This window comes from Pinus tabuliformis, chromosome 1_2 (genome assembly GCF_031772625.1).
Source record: "Pinus tabuliformis cultivar Carrire ecotype Pingquan chromosome 1_2, CPIR1, whole genome shotgun sequence".
Lineage (NCBI taxonomy): Eukaryota > Viridiplantae > Streptophyta > Pinopsida > Pinales > Pinaceae > Pinus > Pinus tabuliformis.
The window spans coordinates 1,010,880,288-1,010,904,195 of record NC_142298.1 but is presented as its reverse complement, the minus strand read 5'-3'; the positions used below and the strand labels follow the sequence as shown (position 1 = coordinate 1,010,904,195).

Sequence of the window (23,908 nt, the reverse complement as noted above, 5' to 3'; positions counted from 1 at the left end):
ACTTTTGAGAAGCCAAATTTCTCCATCACAGAAAACAGGAAATCATGTCTCACCCTGTCAAAGGCATTTGTCAAATCTAGCTTAATCACCATGCCTTTCTCTTTTCGATGACAACTTGAATGAATTGCTTCTTGCACCAGCACAATATTGTCAAGAATCTTTCTCCCTTTTATGAATCCTCCTTGGTTTTCAGGGATGATGACCGACAGAATTTTCTTAATACGGTTGGCTATGATTTTTGTAATCAACTTATAATTTGTATTACACAAAGAGATGGGCCTGAATCTGCGAAAATCGGTGGCACCTTTGTCTTTCGGAATCAAGGCAAGGAAGGCCGAGTTGGTACTGCCTCCAATCTTGGTGCAGGTATGAGATTTACAGATCATTCTCAGAAGGTATTTTTTAATTGTAGGCTAGCAAGTCAGGTAGAACCTTGCAGTGAACCCATCAGGGCCCGAGGCTTTATCCAAATCCATGTAATCCAAAGCTTCTTTAATCTCATTCACACTGATCAGAGCAGTCAGCATAATATTATCAGAATCTTGAACACAGTGAGGAATAAGATCAATCGGATAGGCTTGAGAATCGATAGGAGGTTCTTCCAAGGAAAAGTAAAGATCTTTGAAGAAGGAGTGGGCTACTCGCTTTATGCCTTCAGAATCTTTAACCATAGTGTTTTGATAGTGAATTTCATTTACTGTTTTCAAGTTCTTGCGTGCTTCAGCTTGCTTATGGAAGTAGCTTGTATTTTTGTCTCCGACCTGTAACCAAATATTTCTGGACTTCTGTCTCAAGAACTCTTCTTCATCCCTACTTGCTCTATGGAGATCTTTTTGCAGCTCTACTTCTTTTTGAAGAAGGATTTGAGTTACATTCTCCATTGTTAATTGATGGCCTGTTAAAGTGTCATGCATCTCCTTTCTTTTGGCGGTGGGCGTTTTCAACCTTTTAGCCCACTCCTTGAGCTCCCTTTTAAGTCTCCTCATTTTTTCTTCCCACACAAAGAGAGGGGATCCTTCATGAACTTCCCGGTTCTAGGCCTCAGAGACCACCTCCTGGAATCCTTCTTAATGAATCCATAGAGAATAATTTAAAGGGAACGGGACCAAGATTTCCATCCAAGGAGAGCTCAAGCAGAATGGGTTTATGGTCAGAGCTGTAGTTCGGCAGAATTTTAGAGGTGGCCATTAGACCACAAGTCAAGAAGGAGGATTGGACAAGAAATCTGTCCAGATGAGCAGCAATGTGGCCGGGGCCTATCCTTTTTTTTTGATCAGGTGAATTTCCCAGTTGTGGGCTTGATATCCTCCAATTCCCAATCTAAAATGAGGTCTTCAACCCATTATCTAGCTGGTTCCCTAACCATCAAGCCCCCCTTTTTCTGTTCTGCAGCTAGCGTAACATTCAGATCACCTGCAATAATAATATTTTCTGGGTTGTGCAAGAAAATATAGGACTGGAGTGAGTCCCAACAATTTTTTTCTCAGATGGTAAGACCAGAGCATAAAGATTGAACATACTTACTTGGTGGCCAGATTCTTTATGGAGGAGCTTAGTGAATAGCCAATGGGGGAAACATTCTCCGTGAATCAGATTATATTTGTAGCTATCCAAAAAGGAGGCAATCCCTCAAGAGGCGCCTCTAGCGCTGACTACTCTCCCTTGGCCTTTATGCCAGAATGCTTTGCTTGCTTGGAGGAGTAGAAGGTCCTCCAGTTTTGTCTCCTGGATGAGAAGGATTTCAGGCGAGTACATCCTTACAATGTCTTTCAGAGCTTCTTCTTTCAACCTGCTGCCTAACCCTCTACAATTCCAGGAGACGTATTTCATTATTTACTGGCTTGGAAGGTTGTGGCTCCTTTTGGAGCCTGACCATGCTTGCGCCTAGATCTGGTATTCATCATTCCTTTGAGAGTTTTCTGAGAGCCTTGGAGAACATCCAGATAAGTTTGTTCCTCTCTCTGTTTCTTCTTGGACTTTCGACCCCTGGCCGACTTGATAGGAGTGACTTGTGAGCTGTCTGAATCTGAGACTCCATCTTCTGAATCTCCCTTAGAATCGGAGCCCAGACTGATGCGCTCCTCGTTTTCTTCTTTTTCCCCTTGTTCATCCTCTGATGGAGGAAGAGTTGACTTTGCCTCTGCTTCTTTCACTTTCTTCAATGGGTCTTCTAGTTCCTCTTGGGTTCCAATGGCATCTGTCTTTGCCCTAGAGGAAGAACCCTCTTTTGGAACTTCTTTGGCTTTTGGTTTAGGCCAAGGCTTCACCAATGGCCCTGAATTTTTCTTATCAATTGGTTTTGGGACTTCCTTTCCCTTTTTTATTTCTTTCCATCCTTCTTCATCCACTTTGTCCCCAGTTGGAGCTTTTGGGCAATTTCGTTGGAAGTGTCCATGTTCGTGACAGGTTCTGCATTTGAAAGGCAATTGCTCGTAATCCAATTTTTGATAGTGATGCCATTCTCTGACTGTAAGTTTTACCGCTTCGGGCAATCCAGCTTCTAGATCAACTTCCACATAGATTCTTGCATAGGTATATTGGCCCTTGTTATCTTCTTTGTCAATGAAACAGCGTAGGCCATTTCCAATCTTCTGCAAGGTGTGATAGCTACAGGAATGGATCGAAAGATTGGGAAGCCAAACCCAGACTAGGACCTCTTTAGGGGTATCGATTGAGGGATCGAAGCTGGGGGTCCACTTATTAAGATACAGACCCTGATTTCCCATAAAATACGGACCGTTTCTGAAAACCAAATCTCGATCTTCTTTGGAGGTGAACTAGAAAATGAAATACCCTCTTCCGACAACATAGCAGATCACATTGCTTTCCAGTTGGGGCCTCCAGTTGCGTTGGATCCAGTCATCTGTTATTTTTGTAGAGGGCCAGCATCCCATAAATTGTCCTACCAACCCTCTATCAACCAGGGCTAGGGTGCTTTTTATCGGTTGGTCTTCTGGCAGGGTGATCTCAGGAATTTCCTCTAGTTTTTTGATGAATTTCGGGACTTCTGGAATCAAATGTTTCTTCCCTTTCTACGAGAGAAATCTTCTGAATGCTTCTTCTGAAGAGATTGGTGGGGTGGGAGAAGGCTCCCCACCCCCAGGCGCACTCATGGCGGCGGCTACGCTCCTCTGCGATCGCAAAACCCAGACGCGGATGCTGTGCCAGTAGCAGCACTGGCTGGAGGAGGGAGGTAGAGCCCGATTGCGGGGATGCCGGGAAGGATTGAGAGCCCAGCAGTAGGGGCTGCCAGGCAGGGGGCCTGCGGAGGGCCGCAAGGGCTGAGGAAGCAGGGGCGTGGGAGCTCCAGTTTAGAACATGCGCACAGATCACCTTGAAACTCAACGCTGCCCTCCATTTTCATTCAAAGTGAAATATCGTATTAAACATAGGTTTGATCTAAAGTGGTCATTGTATTAAATATAAAGTTTTGTCTTAAAATATTTTTGTCTCAAAATGCTTTTGTCTTAAATATAAAGTTTTGTCTTAAAATAATTTTGTCTTAAATTGTTTTTGTCTTAAAATAATTTTGTCTTAAACTATTTTTGTCTTAAATATAAAGTTGTCTTTAAATTTTTGTCTCAAACTACTTTTGTCTTAAATATAAAGTTTTGTCTCAAAATATTTTCGTCTTAAATTATTTTTGTCTTAAATATAAAGTTTCGTCTTAAAATATTTTTGTCTCAAACTACTTTTGTTTTAAAATATTTTTGTCTTAAACTATTTTTGTCTTAAATATAAAGTTTTGTCTTAAAATATTTTTGTCTCAACCTATTTTGTCTTAAAGTCTATATTGAAGACAAATCAATTGATATTAATTTTTAATGTAAAATAACTAAAATAAAAAATGAGTTTTTGAGACAAAAGATTTCTTTTGTCTTAAATAAAATGTCTCAAAAGCGCCCTTGGTGTAGTAGTGATCACTCCTTGAAATTACAAAAATTCTAAACCTATTTAAACTCAGGATATGAGTATTCAACCCAAGGTGGATACCAAGGGTGAAGCAAATGCCTCCTCCACACTAGACAACCTGAAACCATGTTTCCCCCACTAGCCATCTCCATTCATGCATGAAAAAAATGTGAACTTCCCAACCCATCACATAAGTAGTGGCTAAATCCCACAGAGAAAACAAACCCTCCACAGCTCAGTTGTGTACCCTGCATTGGAAAACAAATGTTACAGAACGTTCACACGCATGTGTACGCTCAGTTATTTCTTAAATAGGGGACAAAGTTACATGAACCAATAGTGGTAGAATGCCCACAAAGTTATTCATATTAACCTTATACAACATCTTCTTCCAAGTCCTGCAAGGCTTCTGGATGTGGTGGAGTTCATCGATGGTCAAATCCGTGGAAGCTTAATCTAAGATGACCACTACTCCATTGTGGACAACCTCTAACTTGCCATATCTCTTGTTTTGCATGTTGCTCAATCTTCTTAAACTTTCGGCCAAAAGATAATAGGAAACTAAGACTTTGGAGAGGGCATTTTTGGTCTCGGAAGGTGGTAGAGCCATAGAATCCAAGCATGCTAATAACACCATACCAGTCTACTTTGGTTGTTGGACATGTTACCTGCAATAAACAAAGAAAAAAAGGAGTAAGCTCAATTTATTTACGATAACATGGGAAACTAAACTATAGTTATATGAAGACAGCGCAAGACCCACAACCTAAAAGCAAGTGGTTGTTGTTTTCCAACTCATCACTTGAAGGCTTGAAGTAAAAGCAAGTGGTCATTGTTTTCCAACTCGTCACTTGAAGTCTATTCTTGATTTTTTTTACCAGCTTGTAGCTGGATGTACTAGTGGGAAGATCCGTATGGAGCTTTGGATGATAGTGTTTTATTGACTTTATATATATATATATATATATATATATATATATATATATATATATATATATATATAATAGGTTTTAAATTATAAAATAATTAATTTTTGAATAAATTAAGTAAGGATGGATTTTAGATTTTTGTAATTTATATTGCAATTGAGAATATTTTTCGGATTAATCACGTTATTAAAATTTGGTGGACTCAACTAATGTGGTTCACCTTTATGACAAATATTTGAGGATGAACCATATTAATTGGTTCATGAGGACAAAAATTGTGAAGAATCCGAAGACATTCATATCTATAAATTAAAAAAAAATTAAAATTACAAAATAAATTACAAATTGCTATTTATAAATTAATATAGATTATATAAAATAAAATAAAATAAAATATAAGAGAGATTAAAAAAAGAAAAGATGTTATTTTTCTATGTTGCAATGTTATTATTATTTTTAAAGTTAATTTATTTAATATGATTTAATTAACTGTGTAGTATTTTAATTTAAAATGTAAATGTAAATTAACTAATTTATAAATTAAGATAAATTTACAAATTAATATTATTTATATCACTGTGTGTATATTTAGTGTATTTTAGCAATCAGATTATTGTACAGGGGTTGATTTCTTGTTTCACAAATAAGGAGGTCTCACATACCAATTTTATGTATTTGGCTGGTAAAAGACACTTTCAAAAAAAATGTATCAACAAGTAAGCCAAAAACTCAAGTTTTCATCTATGTAAAAATTTATAAATGTGCATTAAGGATTTAATATATTATTATTATTATTATTATTATTATTATTATTATTATTATGTGGTCAATAAAAGTGTAGATATATACTCTTACCAAATTTTTGTGTATCTTAGATTGTTAATCAATTACTTCCCATTATAATTCGAAAAAGCCTTTGCATAAAAAAAAGATAGGTATAAGATGTAAATGTAGGAGTAAAATTGTAAATGTGTAAACATCTCAATTTATTAGTTCATCCCAAATTATTATTGGATTCTATTTGCCTATTAGGCACTATTAATTTAGCATTGACCAATACAAATTATAATGTTTTGTGCAATTTTTTTAGAAAAAAATTTCTAACTTAAATGGTAAGCCCTAAAATATCCTACAACACTTATTTTAGATGAAGTACTAATTTTACATTCAATACATATAATAAAATTAGCCATCATCAAAATTTAACTTCTTAAATATTCCCTCCCCTACTTTTAAAATATGCAACATTTATTTTTAAATAAAATGTTAATTTTACATCCAATACATCTACCTATTAAAAATAAATGGATTAAGAAAATTTGACATTTCAGATATTTTCTTCCCTGCATTTTAAGATATGCTACTTCATATTAGGAAAATGTCTGCAACAAAAGTACTATATTATGATATCACTGACTTGTAAGCGCACACCCCAAACATCATTTGAGTAAAGTTATCGAATTAAAACCAAATTATTTATAAGCAATCTGCGAAGGGCTCTTCCAGTTTTCCTCTCCCACACTGAGACTAGCTCACTCTGGCTGATTACGTTGCCTGGTGGCTTGTAAATCACAAGCTTACTCATGGTTCTGAAATCACTTGCCACTCTGATCGTGAAAGCTGCAATGTCATCTTCTAAATTGAAAACAGCTGCACCACATAAAAACACTGTCAGTTTTAATTTGTGACTGATATAATCAGACCGTAGTGTGACTTCTGTCCAGGTATAGTTTTGGTTGGAAAAGAGTAAAGAACAAGTCAAGCCACTAAAACGTTTGTTAAACTACAGTAAACTTTACATATAATATAATACTTATAAACTATCAAATTGTAAACTGAAATATTTGATTACACTAGATCCATCTCAGCCATAAAGTCATCAAGCCGCAAGAGGCAACTTAAAATTTATATGGGGGAAGGGGGTTGGGGGTGTGCTTCCACGCTACCATTGAAAGATTATATACCATTATAGTAAGGAAAGAAAATAAAGAGAAATGATTCTCCATGGTTGTTATCATGATGATGAAAAAAAAATTGAATGTTGTGGATTTAATAATTTGATAATATTTTTAATATAAATATAATTTAACCAATAAAATTGAAGATTTACTAAAATGATAGGTTTTTTATTTTAATGTTACAAATTCTGTTCACACCTAATCCTCAGCGGTTGGGTAAACTGGAACGTGAACAGTCATCAAGAAGATGAACTGATCCGTCTCATTTATGTATATAAACAATAGTTATCTAATGAAATAATCAATCAGTTTTCTTCTGCCCATTCTGGAGTTACCCTGGCCTGACATGGTATCAGAGCACAGGTCCCAGATTCCTTGTAACTCCTCTGTTCATAACGCATCTGGCCATAACGCCTCTGCCTAAAACGTTTGCCTGGCCATAACGCCTCTGCCTGAACGTTTGTCTGGCCATGCCTGAACGTTTGACTCTATGCGCATCCGTTAAAAGTCATTGATTCTCTGCACATTGATTGCCTCTGTCCACACCTGATGCACCGGCTCTGAAATCCTTCCGTTGAGGAGATTTCAAACGAAACCCTTCTGTTGAGGAGATTTCAAACGAAACGGCGTATCAGATTCAAATCTTTTCGCAAGACACCTTCTACCAATCCGCTCTGCGCCTCGGCTCTGGTCTTCACACTCATGGGTTTTGAATAGCACAGAGTCCAATCAAGGGTGACTGTGTATGATTTGCCTTCGCATTTATGGTCATAGTCTCCGCGTCCATGAAGCATTCAAGAACCAGTTTCGATAAACTGTAACCCTGAGCTTGTGATCGACTGTATCCATGTCCGAACCACCCAAGAGCATGTTGAAATTCGTATTGGAAAGCAGAGAGTTGGAGATGGTCACATCGGTGGAACCCTGAATTACTGTGACGAGGCCCAGTTTCCCATTGAAGGAGGTCAAGTGATCGATCCACACCTTGGTCACCCCCTTGTATATATGAACTGTATCGCTTTCTGCAACGTCGCCTACGTAGAAGTTGTGGAGAATTACGCTGTGGACCGAGCTTATCACAATGCCCTTTCATTTATGGTCATAGATCTCGCGGCGTCCGTGGAAGGTTAGGATCGAGTTAGGAGCGACTGACTGCTGGAGGGTAACATTTGTAATAATCGCGCTCCCGCTGAGAATCAAAATCCCTCGTTGTGACCTGCATGCGAATGTTGCCAACCTCACCTCTATGTTATATCCATTGGTAACCTTCAGTAGGTTCTGACGGTGTTTTCGCTTTCTGCTGTAAAAATAGTGGGGTTTAGGCTTGTTTTTGGAGCCAACGACTTGTGCTCAATGCCAAACTCTTGGAAGGCACATAGCGATTCAATCCATCGAAGGTTACAACTATTCGAAGGCCTGAAAGCTCCTGTCAGAGAACTATTGGCACCGTCCGAGTGGTATATGTTTCCATAAAATTTGATATTAAACCGCATGTATATGCCTTGTTGATGATTGACCAGCATATATATATTGACCAGCTGTTTGAATAAGTTTTTGAATGCGCTGTAAGCTGTTTGAATAAGTTTTTGAATGCATTTTGGACGCTGTTTCAATAAGTTTTGGAAGCTGTTTGAATATTTTGTGGAGGATATTTTATAAAATTTTGGAGACATTTGAAGAAAACTTAGTGCATAAATATTTTGAAATCTGTTACCCTTTTGAGTACAATTTCACTGTATATCAGCAGAAAGTTTTTTATCAGCAGAAGTTCTTTCTATCAGCAAAAGTTTTTTTTTTAGCAGAAGTATTTTTTACAAAATGCATTCAATCATCTCTATGGTAGGAATAGTTCTCACTGGCAAGGAGAACTATCATGAGTGGTCCCGGATGGTAAAACACACCCTCATCTACAATGAGTTGTGGAAAGGAGTGTGTGTCGGAGAAGAAGACAAAGACCCTGTGCAACCTACATCAGACAAAGAACTTGTCATTTGGGAAAACAAGAACAGCAAAGCCTATGCATTGATTGCAGCATCTGTAAATGAAGAAGTAAGTCGTCATATTTCATCTTATTCCACTGCCTTTGAAGCTTTACAAAAGCTGAAAGAACTCTATGATTCACATTCTGCACTTGAAGTTGTTCAGCTCATGATTAAACTCTTCACTCTTGAACTGAAAAATAATGATCCTTTTGCTCTTACATCTAAAGTAAAGTCTATAATGCATGATATTAAATCCACTAAGGTTGAGCTGGATATCCCTCTTATTGCCTTTCTCAAAGCACTCTATCCTACCTACTCCAATTATCTTGAGTCATTACAAGCAAATGGAAATCTTAAAGATATAACCTTTGCCTCTCTTGTGAAAAAGTTTGTTGAAAGAGAGAAAGCCTTTGGAAAGAAGACAGTCCCTGAATCTTCTGAAGAGACTGTTTGCCTTGCTCATAAAGAAAAGCATCCTGCTCAAGATTCTACAAGAGGAAGAGGTGGACGAAGAGGAAGAGGAAGATACTTCAGAGGCAGGGGGGGCAGACATTCTCAAGGAGAAAAGGCAGATCTGCATTGCATTCGCTACAAACGAAATGGATCACATGATGCTTCTACATGCAAGCTTCCATGGGACAAAATTGAGTAGAGAAGAAATCAGCAGAAAGGTAAAACTGATGATACAGACAAAGGTAAAGCACCTGAATCCGCTCACTATATTGAGGCACAATGTAACATTGGAGTAAATGAAGATTCGTTTAATGCTTCACTTACTTCTTCGAAAAATGATTGGCTGCTTGATTCAGGAGCAACCTGTCATATGACTCATAGGAAAGATTTTTTTGAAGATTTCACTGACAATGTTGATGGAGAAGTATACTTTGCAGATCAGTCAAAAATCAAGCCATCAGGGCTTGGCACAATCAGGCTTAAACTGCCTGGCCTTCCAGACTTTCTTCTGGATCATGTTCTATATCTCCCACAGCTCAAGAGAAACTTGCTGTCCTTGGTCCACATCCGCCAGCAAGGTCACTCCATTCATATGTTTGATGGAAAGCTTGAGGTAAGAAAGGCATCTGACCACTCACTTCTCATGAGGGGAATAGAAGAAGAAAGACCTCTTAAACTGCAAGGAACCCCTGCTCATGCACAACATTTCTCATATATTTCTCATCATGAAGAAGGTACACTTCCATCAAGTTTATTATGGCATGCTAGATTTGGACATTTAAACTATGTCAGTCTTCGCTTATTAAAGAAAAATGGTGTTGCTGGTTTGCCTACAATTCCTAGAAAACATAAGCAATGTGATGCTTGCATTCTTGATCCAGATTTAAACAGGAACGCAACAAATTATAGAGATAACCATATACACAAAGATGCAGCGGAAATAATACTTCATTTCATTAATGGAAAAATACTGAAATATGCTTACAACCAGAAATGGAAATAAACCAGCTAGGGCGATGATAGCTTATCTCTGAGAAGAGATGTGATGGCTACATGCACCACTGATCCGGATCTTGGGGGGAGGCCTCCAAGATCTAAAATATTGAAATGGATCTCGGGGGGAGAGACCCTCAAGATCTGAAAAATTGAAATGGATCTTGGGAGGAGAGAACCCCAAGATCTGAAAACTTGAATTGACAGAAGAAAAATAAGAGAGGAGAATGCCCAATAAACAAAACCATAAAGAAACTTTTTATTAAAACCGATAATAACTGTAAAGGCTGCATTGTGGCGGACAATCTGTCCTTTTAAAAAATGTGACTTGTTTCTTATAGTATTTTTCAGTTACAATACCACGGGTCAATTCCATGGGTGAATGAATACCATGGGTGGATTTTACAATACCACGAGCGGATGCCATTTACAATACCATGGGTAAATTCCATGGGTTGATGAATAATATGGGTGGATGAGTACCACGGGTGGATTTTACAATACCACGGGTGGATGCCATCTACATTACCATGGGTAAATTCCATGGGTTGATGAATAATATGGGTGGATGAGTACCATGGGTTGATGCCATTTCCCATTTGGATCATTCCTCCCTCCTTAAGAAGCAATGGTCCCCATTGCGTAAAGTTCCCTCCTGCGAAGCCTCTGTGGAATATGAATACCCACTGAAGGTAAGGGTTTTATGTGGTTAACCCAAAACCATGATAAATGAATATCCGAGGATAGAGATACCCTGTAATGCTTGTGACCAACTGTGATTCTGACAGTGTGCGGCCTAGCAAATGGACTTCGATAAACTGTGGGTTTGTGAATGACCCATAACCATGAAGAACGAAGATCCATGGGTCCATGGGTCCAACATGGGTCCATGGACCCATGTTGCCTCCCAAAGTGGTAGTACTCGGATAGATCTTTCTAACGAGCTATTGTACGCGTCAAACGAAGATCATATGGCAAAGTTATGACCCCGGGAAGTTGATGTACCAATTTACCACCAAACGGGGCCCACAGTTTGGCGTTTCATCTCCTAGAGCTAGGTTTTGGAATGTTAAGGGTTTTCCATTGTTTCTCAACAATAAATAGGCCTTCGAGCCTCATTGTAACACAGTTCAGAGGCATGTAGCCATCACATCTCTTCTCAAAGATAAGCTATCATCGCCCTAGCTGGTTTATTTCCATTTCTGGTTGTAAGCATATTTCAGTATTTTTCCATTAATGAAATGAAGTATTATTTCCGCTGCATCTTTGTGTATATGGTTATCTCTATAATTTGTTGCGTTCCTGTTTAAATCCGGATCACCTAACCCTAGGAGATGAAACCCCAAACTGTGGGCCCCGTTTGGTGGTAAATTGGTACATCAACTTCCCGGTGTCATAACTTTGGCATATGATCTCCGTTTGACGCGTACAATAGCTCGTTAGAAAGATCTATCTGAGTACTACCACTTTGGGAGGCAACATGGGTCCATGGACCCATGTTGCCCCAGATTCCCAAAAAAACGTCGTTTAGGGCCTCAAAACGGCTCCGGAAGTTCAGGACCCGAAAAACTGCTAAAAATAGTAAACTGTGCTACAATTAAGGAAACTGAAAATGCTGAGAAAGACAATGGTGGGGGTCCAGGTAGACTTGGTAGGTGGCCACCAATATCCACCTGGATTATTCCTCCCCCCTTAGGAAGCAATGGTCCCCATTGCGTTGAGCTCCTCCATGAGATGAGGAAACTTCTGTTGAACTTGTTCCCTAGTGAGCCACTTGCCCTGCTGAAGGAGTTGGCCTGCTTTGACAACTCGATACAGTTGGATATTCTGTTGGCGAGTGTTCTTGATCTGTGTGTCCATGATCCGATCAGTGGCAGCTTGTTCCATGCAATCTGGATTTAATTCTGTGGGTTTGAGCTGTTCTGCAATGTCGGATGCGTCTAGCAATGGTGGAAAGTATGGCCGAAGGCGGTCCACATTGAACACTGGGTGCAGGCCAAGGAATGGGGGAATGCTGAGCTCAAATGCATTGTCTCCCATAGCCTTAGTAATGGTGTAAGGACCATATCGGAGTGGTCTCAATTTCCGATAGGCTCCAGTGAGGCGTTCCTTTTGCAAATGCAACCAGACTTTGTCGCCCACCTGAAACTTGTGTGGCACCCGGTGTTGATCATGTCGCTGCTTGTACTTGGCATTTGATTTCTCAAGAATGTCATGGACCTGCTGGCGAATATGTTTGATGCGCTCAATGAAGCTGGTGGCCTTATCTGTTTCGGACTGGACATGAGCTGAATTCATGTGAGTAGCTGCAAGGGGCATGGCCACATCAATGGGGCATAGTGGCTGGAATCCCAAGCCCACCTGAAATGGGCTATGGCCAGTGGAGCTGTGAAGAGCTCGGTTGTAGCTGTGCTGAACATAGGGGAGGCTCTCATCCCATGTGCGTGGATGCTTTGAGTTATACATGCGCAGAATGTGCACAATCATCCTGTTGACAACCTCTGTCTGGCCATCAGTTTGAGGATGGAAGGCTGTGGACTTCGTGAGTTTGGTGTCCAGCATTGACCAGAGACTGGACCAAAATGTGCTGAGAAACCGACTGTCCCGATCTGAGATGATAGACTATGGGATCCCAAAGTGCACCCACACTTGTTCAAAGAAGAGTTTAGCAGTGGCTTCTGCTGTGATAGTCTTCTTGCAGGCCATCATAATGGCCATCTTCGAGAACCTGTCGACGACCACAAAAACACAGTCATTTCCATGCTTAGTGGAAGGAAGGCCTGACATGTAATCCATGGAGATGGATTCCCAAGGTCGACTAGGGGTAGGCAACGGGGTATAGAGGCCGTGCTTCTTAATGGTCGGTTTCGCAATGGCACAGGCAGTACATGATCGGATGTACTTCCCAACATCCTGTCGAAGATTTGGCCAATAGAAATAATTTTGCAGTACTGCCACTGTTTTCTCGACCCCGAAATGCCCAGCAGCTCGACTGTAGTGTGCTTCCCAAATCATCTTGGCACGCTCACTTGAAGGAACACAAAGGTGACCGAGGTGGCATAATAGTGCGTCCTGGAGGTGAAAATCTGCAACATGTCGACCCTCCAAGAGTGTCTGGTATGTGTGGCCGAATTCTGGGTCGCTTTTGTAGAGAAGTCGCCAATCAGAAGTCTCGTGCCCACAAGAGTTGAGCACGATGGTTAGCGCCATGATCGATGGCCGACTGAGGCAATCTGCAACATTATTGGTGCTGCCCTTTTTATACTTGATATTCAAGTGAAACTGTTGCAGGTATGTAGACCACTTTTGATGGCGATCATTCTGCAATTTCCCTTGGGTCTGTATGAACTGCAGAGGTCGGTGGTCTGTATGGATAACCGTTTCCTTCCCCAAAATGTAATGCTTCCATTGTCGGCAGGCCTGTACAATGGAATACATCTCTTTATCATAAGTGGGGTACTTCCGGACTGTGTCTGAAAGTGTTTCACTCTGATATGCCACTGGATGTCCATGTTGAGTAAGGACTGCCCCAATAGCATAGTCAGAGGCATTTGTCTCGACCTCAAATGGTTGTTGTAAATCTAGTAACGCGAGCAATGGTGCCGTGCAGAGGCGATCCTTCAACTCCCTGAATGCCTTCTGTTGAGATTCAGACCAAAAGAATTTTGCTTTCGCCCCGCCCTTGGTGACTTGACTCAAGGGCCAAGAAATATGAAAAAACCCCAACACAAACCTGCGGTAGAAGTTGGCAAGACCTACAAAGCTGCGGAGCTCTGTTAGAGTGGTTGGAGAGGGCCAATCCCGAATGACTTGGATCTTGGCTGGATCGACATGCACCCCCTGTTCATCAATGATGTATCCCAGATACTGAACCTGGGTCATGCCAAAAGTGCATTTCTCCAAATTGGCACATAGCTTGTGTTGCCGCAGTGTTTGGAGAACCTATCGGATGTGGTGGAGGTGTTCTTCCCAACTCTGGCTGAAGATCAGAATGTCATCCAAGTATACTACTACAAAGGAGTTGGTGAATGGCCGCAAGATGTCATCCATTAGCCTCATAAAGGTTGCAGGAGCATTCGTCAATCCGAAAGGCATGACCAACCATTCGAAGAGGCCCTCCTTGGATTTGAAGGCAGTCTTCCACACATCGGAGGGTTCGATTGGTACTTGGTGATATCCTGACTTCAGATCGATCTTGCTGAAATATTTCGCCCCCTTTAGTTGGTCTAGGAGGTTATCAATCCGTGGGATCGGGTACCTATTACGGACAGTGATCTTGTTCAGCGCCCGATAGTCAATACAGAGTCTCCACGTCCCATCCTTCTTCTGTACCAACACGATCAGGCTCCCACAGGGTGATGAACTCGGACGAATGTGACCTTTCTGCAAGAGCTCCTGAATCTGCCTCTTGATTTCATTGTTCTCCAGAACGGAGCGCCGATAAATTGGTCCATTGGGTAGAGGCGCACCTGGGGTCAGATCGATGGAGTGCTTGACTTGACAGTGCAGAGGAACCCCTGCCAGGGAGGTGAAGATGTCCTCGTACTCCTCCACAACCTTGTCCATCTGTAGTTGTCGTGCAGAGGGACCCCGTTTGGAGGCCGCGGCCACTGTCTTCTTCTTTCCTTGAGGGCGTATCATCAAGAAAACAAATTTCCTGGTTTTGGAAATGATCTTACTGCATTGTTTTGTAGTAATCAAAGAGATGGCGGCAGGTGGTGCTACCTCTGGTATCCTGAACAACTTATTTCCCAATGTAACAATAACAGCACGAGGCCTTGATTCATACACAGCATGTCGCTTCCACAAGTATGGTTGTCCTAGTAATACATCACAAACTTCAAGGGGAGCAATGTCACACAATACCTCATCCGTGAAGGGCTTGATGTTGTATGGAAGGCGACACTACTGGCTCACGCGAAGATCTCGTCCTTGGTGAAGCCACCCAATGGTGTATGGTTGTGGATGTGCTGTGGTCGGTAAGCCCAACCGCTTCACGACCTCTGCCGAAATGAGGTTCTTTTGACTCCCGCTATCAACAATGAACTGTATCGGGGAGCCCTTTACCCACATCTGGGAGTGGAAGAGATGCTCCTCCTCCTCTGGATCTTCGGGTTCATTTTTCTGGATCTTTGCAGTAGCAACAGTGGCACTGGGATCCGCATCAATGATCTGCTTCCCTTTTTCATACCCCTTATCGGGTTCTGACTCAGAGTCGGAACATGCATCTGATTCTGAAACCTTTAGCTCAGCCACCAGTGACTGCTTGGCCCGACACTCACTTGTGTTGTGAGTGGAGCTCTTATGGAACTCGCACCATTTTCCAGTGTCCTTTCTCGGCTTCGCGACGCTGTTCTTTGCTTGCAGCTTCGGCTGAGTGTCTTGGGCTGTCCCGCCTTGTCTTTGTCCTTTGTTCTGTGGTTTAGGGGCACCTTTCCCCTGCTTCGGATTCGCAGACCCAAAGTCTCGCTTCTTTTGTTTAAACTTCTGCTCGACCTTGACGGCATATCGGTATGCTACGCCGAGCGAGGGGATGTTTAGGAATTGTATTTCTTCTTGGATGTACTTGTGCAGGCAGCCACGGTATTTGAGTATCAACTGTTGCTCCGAATCCTTGATACCCAACTTTGTGCGAAGGGTATGGAAAAGATTGGTGAACTCCGGCACGTCTTGGTCCCTTCCCTGCCGCAGCGTGGTCCAATTTATGTATTCATCCTCATAGCTTCCGACAGGGTAGTACTGCTCCTTGATGGCATCCCGGAACGAATCCCAGGTGGGTGCGGCTGAAAATAGTGAGCCAGTACTTTCATCCTTCTGCTCGCAGTAGGTTTCCCACCAGTCCTTGACGTGGGGGGCTGCTTTGAGAAGGGCAAAAACAATCTTTTCCCGACTCGAAAATTCATGAACAGAAAAATAACCCTCTAGTAGATTTAACCATTTATCTACGACGTCTGCATCTATCTGACCCTCGAATATGGGGATTTCAAAATTAACTTGTACCTTAAAGGGTGTGGCGTTTCCAGAGTAGCTGCTGGAAGCCGATGCGTTGCTTCTGGGTAGCCGATGAAGGATCTGGGCAAAGTTTTCCATCATCGCGTTCCGTTGTCGCTCGAGGGCTTCTTCGAGCAAGATTTTGATGGGATCTCCTGCCCCCTCGTCTTTCTTCTTGTCCGCCATGGGAGGCCGTCAGGATTTGCGAGGCTGGTCTTGCAAAGGTTCAACCAGTTCAAGCCCTAACTCATATCCCGACCTTGTTGGGGACATGCAAAGAAAAACAGAGAAAAAGCAGACCGCTCTGATACCACTGATCCGGATTTAAACAGGAACGCAACAAATTACAGAGATAACCATATACACAAAGATGCAGCGGAAATAATACTTCATTTCATTAATGGAAAAATATTGAAATATGCTTACAACCAGAAATGGAAATAAACCAGCTAGGGCGATGATAGCTTATCTCTGAGAAGAGATGTGATGGCTACATGCCTCTGAACTGTGTTACAATGAGGCTCGAAGGCCTATTTATTGTTGAGAAATAATGGAAAACCCTTAACATTCCAAAACCTAACCCTAGGAGATGAAACGCCAAACTGTGGGCCCCGTTTGGTGGTAAATTGGTACATCAACTTCCCGGGGTCATAACTTTGGCATATGATCTCCGTTTGACGCGTACAATAGCTCGTTAGAAAGATCTATCCGAGTACTACCACTTTGGGAGGCAACATGGGTCCATGGACCCATGTTGCCCCAGATTCCCAAAAAAACGTCGTTTAGGGCCTTAAAACGGCTCCAGAAGTTCAGGACCCGAAAAACTGCTAAAAATAGTAAACTGTGCTACAATTAAGGAAACTGAAAATGCTGAGAAAGACAATGGTGGGGGTCCAGGTGGACTTGGTAGGTGGCCACCAATATCCACCTGGATCAATTCTAGGAAAGCATAACAAACAGTCTTTTCATGATTCACATTCAAGAGCACATAGGAAGCTTGAACTCATTCATTCAGATTTATGTGGTCCAATGCCTGTTCCTTCTGCAAATGGAAATAAATATATCATGGCATTTATTGATGATTACACCAGAATGTGTTGGGTTTATTTATTGAAGAACAAATCTGATGCTTTTCAAACATTCAAGAATTTTCATAAGTGGATTGAAAATTATGCACAATCTCATATGGGGTCTATTCGCACTGATAATGGAAAAGAATATACATCAAATGAATTTGAAAACTATCTTCGCCAACATGGGATCAAACATCAAACAACTGTACCTTATAATCCCCAACAGAATGGTGTAGCAGAAAGAATGAATAGAACAATCTTGAATATGGTACGATCCATGCTTTTCTTCAAAAATGTAAAGATAATGTTTTGGGCTGATGCTGTTCTATGTGCTGCATATATAAAGAATAAATGTCCATCTAGTGCTATAAGAAACAAGACTCCTTATGGATTGTGGTATGGACATGTTCCTTCGGTAAAACACCTCAGGATTTTTGGTTCCACCTATTATGCTTTAATACCAAAGGTACATAGAAACAAACTTGGTGCTAGAAGTCATAAGTGTATCTTCCTGGGGTATTCAAACACCTCTAAAGCATACCGTCTCTATGATGAAGTAAATAAAAAGTTTGTTGTATCTAGAGATGTCATTTTTCTTGAATCATCCAAATCTGACAGTGTTGTTGAGCGGCAACTTGATCGCTTGGATAGATTCACAAAAATGAAATCATTTCAAGAGTTTGATAATCAGATTCCACATCTTGAAGGGCGGATTCCTATACTAGATCAACATGTGGAATCTTCTTCTGAAGAACAATCTCCCTTGCATGAAACTCCAACACCGGATGATCCTTTAAGTGATGTAATTGATAGAATTGGGAGACTCAATCTTGATTCAGTCCCAACTCAATCAACAGAACCGCCTAGACCATCTCAGAAAGGTCCCCAAAAGTGGCTGACAAAGACACTTGAAAGTGTTCATCCTGATGAAATCGGAAAAACAGGAACCAAAAATACAAACCGACAAGATGGAGGTGATGTAGATAACTCTAATTCACCTGTTGATATGGATGTTACTTATGATTGTGAATTGAACTTGTCTACAGATTTTGAACCAACTTCCTTCAAAGAAGCTGCTTCTCATGATGAATGGAAAGAAGTGATGCAGAAGGAGTATGATGCCCTCATAAAGAATGTGTTGTGGGGAAAAGTATCCGATGCGGATGACCCTATCCCTACTCTAAAGGTGACAGTCTTTAGCAACAACTGAAAGTAAAGCTTTGATGTTTTCCTTTATGAAAGTACAGAGAGGGGAAGAAATGATTAACTAACCTGGTGTCCTTCGCTTAGTTGATCTTGATCCTCTCTCTTTGTCTCTTGTTCCCAGCTCCTTGCTCTCTTTGCCGGTCCAGCTACACACAGATCCTGCACAAAACAAGAGAGGAAACTACAAGATACATGTACTCATAACTGATGCATGGATTAGAGTGAATCAAATATACATGTAAATACAATACATCAATGCAATACAAGTATATAGGAGAACATGCAAAACTTTATTGATAGAAGTAACAGGGTTCTGAGAAGGTTACAACCAATGATGGCTCCAATCCAGCAGCACCTCCCCAGCAGCAAGAACTCTCCTCTTCACCTCTAGTAAAACAATCACCCAATAGCTCTAACTGTAATCCAACAGCACCTCCTTGCTTTACACAAAATTCCAGCCTCCTTAGACCTCATAGAAGAGCTCTATATATAGAGAGAAGAAGAGAGGATGAGTCAGCTTGAGACTGACATAAAGCTGCCTTGTGTCCTCTCCCTCTTCAGTTAATCTTCAGTTCTTGAGTCCACTTGGAGATCCTTGCTTACACATGGTGATCAAGTACCTCTTACTCATCACAGGGCGAATCTCATGAACCAAGTGTCAGTTTGGAAGCTTCCTGGGCAATTGACACCTTGCAGAATGACTGTGCCACTTGGCCAATCTCGCCCAGCGCAGGTAGCCTTCATTGCTTTTGACTTTCAGCGCAGGTACAAGGAAGAGCAGTTGACATTCAGCGCAGTTGCTCAGTGGAGCAGCTGAAATGATCCAAAATTAGCCTGTTTTGAAGTGTTTTCAGGTGGAGAACTGATTGGAAGTGCTGTTGTTTGATGACCTTGTTCTTTTAGGGGTAAGAACAACATGTTTAGGGACTGAGGATCCCTGTAATTATTGACATTTCATGCTCCATGCTGCGAGGCACAAAAATGTCTATAACAGAATGGCACTTGGAAGCTGGTTGATCCTCCATTTGGAACCAAACCAATTGGCTGCAAGTGGGTCTACAAGAACAAATACAAAGCTGATGACTCACTTGACAAGCACAAAGCTAGGCTTGTGGCAAAAGGTTTTGCACAGAAGGAAGGGGTCGATTATGAGGAAACTTTTGCCCCCACAGGAAAATGGGCCACCATCCAGACACTCTTTGCACTAGCTGCTCAGAACGGTTGGAAAGTCCATCAAATGGATGTAAAAACTGCATTCTTGAATGGAGATCTAAAAGAGAATGTTTTTATGTCCCAACCTGAAGGATTTGCTGTGAAAGGACATGAACATAAAGTATGCAAACTTGTGAAGTCCTTGTATGGCCTCAAACAAGCACCACGAGCTTGGTATGAAAAACTAACTGAGCATCTTCTGAAACTCAACTTCAATCATTTTGATCTTGATGATGCAACTTTATTTGTCAAGAAAGTTGGCAAAACAGTTGTATATCTTGTGGTATATGTAGATGATCTTTTTAATGACAGGGAAAAATGAAAGCTATATTGCATCCATAAAGAAAGAATTAGGAAAAAGTTTTGAAATGACTGATTTGGGCTATGTTCATTACTATCTTGGCATTGAAGTAACCCAACATCCAAAATCCATATTTCTTTCTCAAAAGAAATACATTGGAGATTTGTTAAATAGATTTGGCATGACAGAGTGCAATCCTCTTTCTACTCCAATTGAACAAAACTTGAAGCTCACATCTATTGAAGGAATGGAATTTGAGGATGCAACAAAGTATAGAAAGCTTGTAGGAAGTCTCATCTACCTCACTACTACCAAACGAGACATTTCATTTGCTGTTGGAATCCTCTCCAGGTTTATGCAAAAGCCTTGTGAGGGACATTGGTCTGTTGCAAAAAGAGTTCTAAGGTACTTGAAGGGAACTCAAGACCTTGGAATCAAGTATACACAGTTGGACGACTTCAGCTTGATTGGATACTCTGATTCAGACTTCGATGGAGACAAAGAAACTGGGGTATCTACTTCAGGATATGCTATGAATCTTGGATCAGGAACTGTCTCCTGGAGATCACGCAAACAATCAGTTCCAGCAGATTCCACAACAGAAGAAGAATACGTGGCAGCAGCTGAAGCAACGAAAGAAATTGTGTGGCTCAGGAAAATTCTTGAAGATTTGCAGGTAAAACAAGTACAATCAACTCCACGCATGATTGATAACACCTCTGCAATAAAGTTGGCCAAGAACCCAAAGTTCCATGATCGTACTAAGCACATCAATACTAAATATCATCTGATCCGACATCATGTTGAGGCCAAAACAATCCATCTCCGTCATTGTTCCACAAATGAGCAAATTGTAGACATCTTCACCAAAGCGCTTGGAAGAGAAAAGCTTGAAAGATTCAGAACGATGCTTGGACTCACCAACATCCCTTCAGATTAAGGGGGGGAATGTTCACACCTAATCCTCAGCGGTTGGGTAAACTGGAACGTGAACAGTCATCAAGAAGATGAACTGATCCGTCTCATTTATGTATATAAACAATAGTTATCTAATGAAATAATCAATCAGTTTTCTTCTGCCCATTCTGGAGTTACCTTGGCCTGACAAATTCTCATAATTATATTTAGTGTTGGCTAAATCTTATTGTTGGTGAGACATGTTAAACAAATAATTTCTAGGTTAAGTTGGTGAGATATGTTAAACAAGTAATTTTTAGGTAATTCTTATTTTATTAAAATATGGAGGCTTGGTTTACAAATGGGTGAAATAGGGGTAAATCTCAGAAAAAAAAAAATAGAAAACGTGAAAATTGAAGAACTATCAGTAGAAGATTGTTCTGGACACATTAATCTAATAAGTTTTTCTAGCATATCCACTCCAAATTTTCCTTCTTCCCTTTATATATATATATATATATATATATATATATATAGATATATATATATATATATATATATATATATATAGATATATATATATATATATATATATATATATAGATATATATATATATATATATATATATATATATATATATATATATATATATATATATATATATATATATTTATTTATTTATTTATATGGCAGTATCTACCCTGGATAGCTTATACCCAGTATGTATTCTCTCTACCTTTTTCTTTAACACCAATGGTTGAAAGATGTTTTTTTTTAACCACATGGTGAATCGGTAACTTCGAGTCGTAATTTATGGGAGACCCAGGATCAATCATCGTCCTAATCTATGGGAGACCCAGGATCAATCCTCGTAGCTGCCACTATAACACCAAGAGTCATCCAACTACCTACAAGTCGATATACTAAGATCCTATGGTTTAGCAAAGTGTGAGACTCTCAATCCTCGTCCTAATTTATGGGAGACCCAGGATCAGTCCTCGTAACTGCCACTATAACACAAGAGTATGGGAGACCCAGGATCAATCCTCGTCCTAGTCTATGGGAGACCCAGGATCAATCCTCGTAGCTGTCACTATAACACCAAGAGTACATCCAACTACCTGCAAGTCGATATACTACAATCCTATGGTTTTAGCAAAGCGTGAGACTCTCAATCCTCGTCCTAATCTATGGGAGACCTAGGATCAATCCTCATAACTGCCACTATAACACAAGAGTACATCCAACTACCTGAAAGTCGATAGAATAAGATCCTATGGTTTTAGCAAAGTGTGAGACTCTCAGTCCTCGTCCTAATCTATGGGAGACCCAGGATTAATCCTCGTAACTGCCACTATAACACAAGAGTACATCCAACTACCTGCAAGTCGATATACTAAGATCCTATGGTTTTAGCAAAGTGTGAGACTCACTACCTGCAAGTCGATATACTAAGATCCTATGATCTACTAAGATCCTATGGTTTTAGCAAAGCGTGAGACTCTTGTGCCGCTATAACACAAGAGTACATCCAACTACCTATAAGTCGATATACTAAGATCATATGGTTTTAGCAAAGCCTGAGACTCATTGCCTGCAAGTCGATATACTAAGAAGACTCTTGTGCCACGTGCCACCAAGGCAGGGGTGGATCCTATGGTTTTAGCAAAACATGAGATTCTCGTGCCGCGTGCCTCCAAGTCAGGGGTGGTGAATCGTGTCGCTAAGGCGGGGGTGGAGAATCTGCTTCTCGAGCATACACCACAGCAAGCCATTGTACTCAATGAGATTTGAACTATGGTCTCCCAGGCTTCACCCAAGTAGACTTACCATCAAACCACACATCACTGTACACAAATGGTTGAAAGATGTTGATGGTCATTAAATGAACATTGCAAGGACATACCTTTCGTGATACCATCCGATAGATCACAACTTCCTCTAGATCTAGTTTTTGACGGGGATGAAGAAAATAATCAACAAAGCTGCGAATTTTCTTTTTAGTGTCACAGACTTTCTGAAACGGAGGGAGAGTGGCCTCTACTCAGTCAACCTCGTTGCCAAACTCTGACAGTACAAATCTCTACTTTTGTAAATGAAAGGACAAACCAAAGTACATGAATCAATATATTGTTGAAAATACGATACAAATCTCTACTTCCGTAAATGAAAGGAAAACCCAAAATACATGAATCAATATTTCGCTCTAATATTTAGAGGGCGGCACTATTCAAGGAATATGAAGTGGTGTATAATATATATACCTTGATGTTTCTAACTTCTTGAATGGCCCTTATGATATTAAATTGCTCCAAATGCTGAGGAATGGAAACTGCAGATATTACTATGTTTACTTGCTTGATTGCATCCACAAGGCTATTGTGATCATCTAAAGATCCTTGTTAAATCGCCGCAAGGAAAACAAACTATTAGCATTCTACTACATCTCATAATAAACAACATGTTAATGCAAATGTGGCAATAATCAAAGAATATCGCATGAACATACGGGGGGCCAAGAAAAACAATGAATCACTTACTATAAGAATATGAATGCCATTATCTTTTAATTCTTGAAGCAATTTTTCCTTCGAGGAATCAAGAACTACAGCTATAGCGGGACGAACAAGTAGAAACATTGGATAGCCTTGTGACACACTAACTTTGGCCAAGTATTTTCCGAGATATCCGGTGCCTCCAACTATCAAAACTCTACTCATCATGAAAATTTTATTCACGATCATAACAGATCTCTCTCCCTGATCTTGTAGCTTTGGGCACAAACCGAGCTACAGTGAAAGGCAGAGATGTCTAGAAAGAGGGGTATGGATAAGAAGTCACATATGATGAGTATATGTAGCTAAAGATATTCATAGGAAGCTCACCTGTCATGCGTTGGACATGAGCTTGTGGATGGAGTGAGAAACTTTCGAGAGAATTATCCCTATATTTTTGGATAAATGGAAATATGGCAAAGAGATTGAGAGATGAAAAGGCCCT

The 23,908-nt window shown here is 40.6% G+C and overlaps 1 pseudogene; it reads right to left on the bottom strand.

Annotated features, from left to right (window-relative positions):
• Positions 1-6,294: 6,294 nt before the first annotated feature.
• LOC149209531 (isoeugenol synthase 1-like) lies at positions 6,295-23,631 on the bottom strand (annotated as a pseudogene).
• Positions 23,632-23,908: the final 277 nt, after the last annotated feature.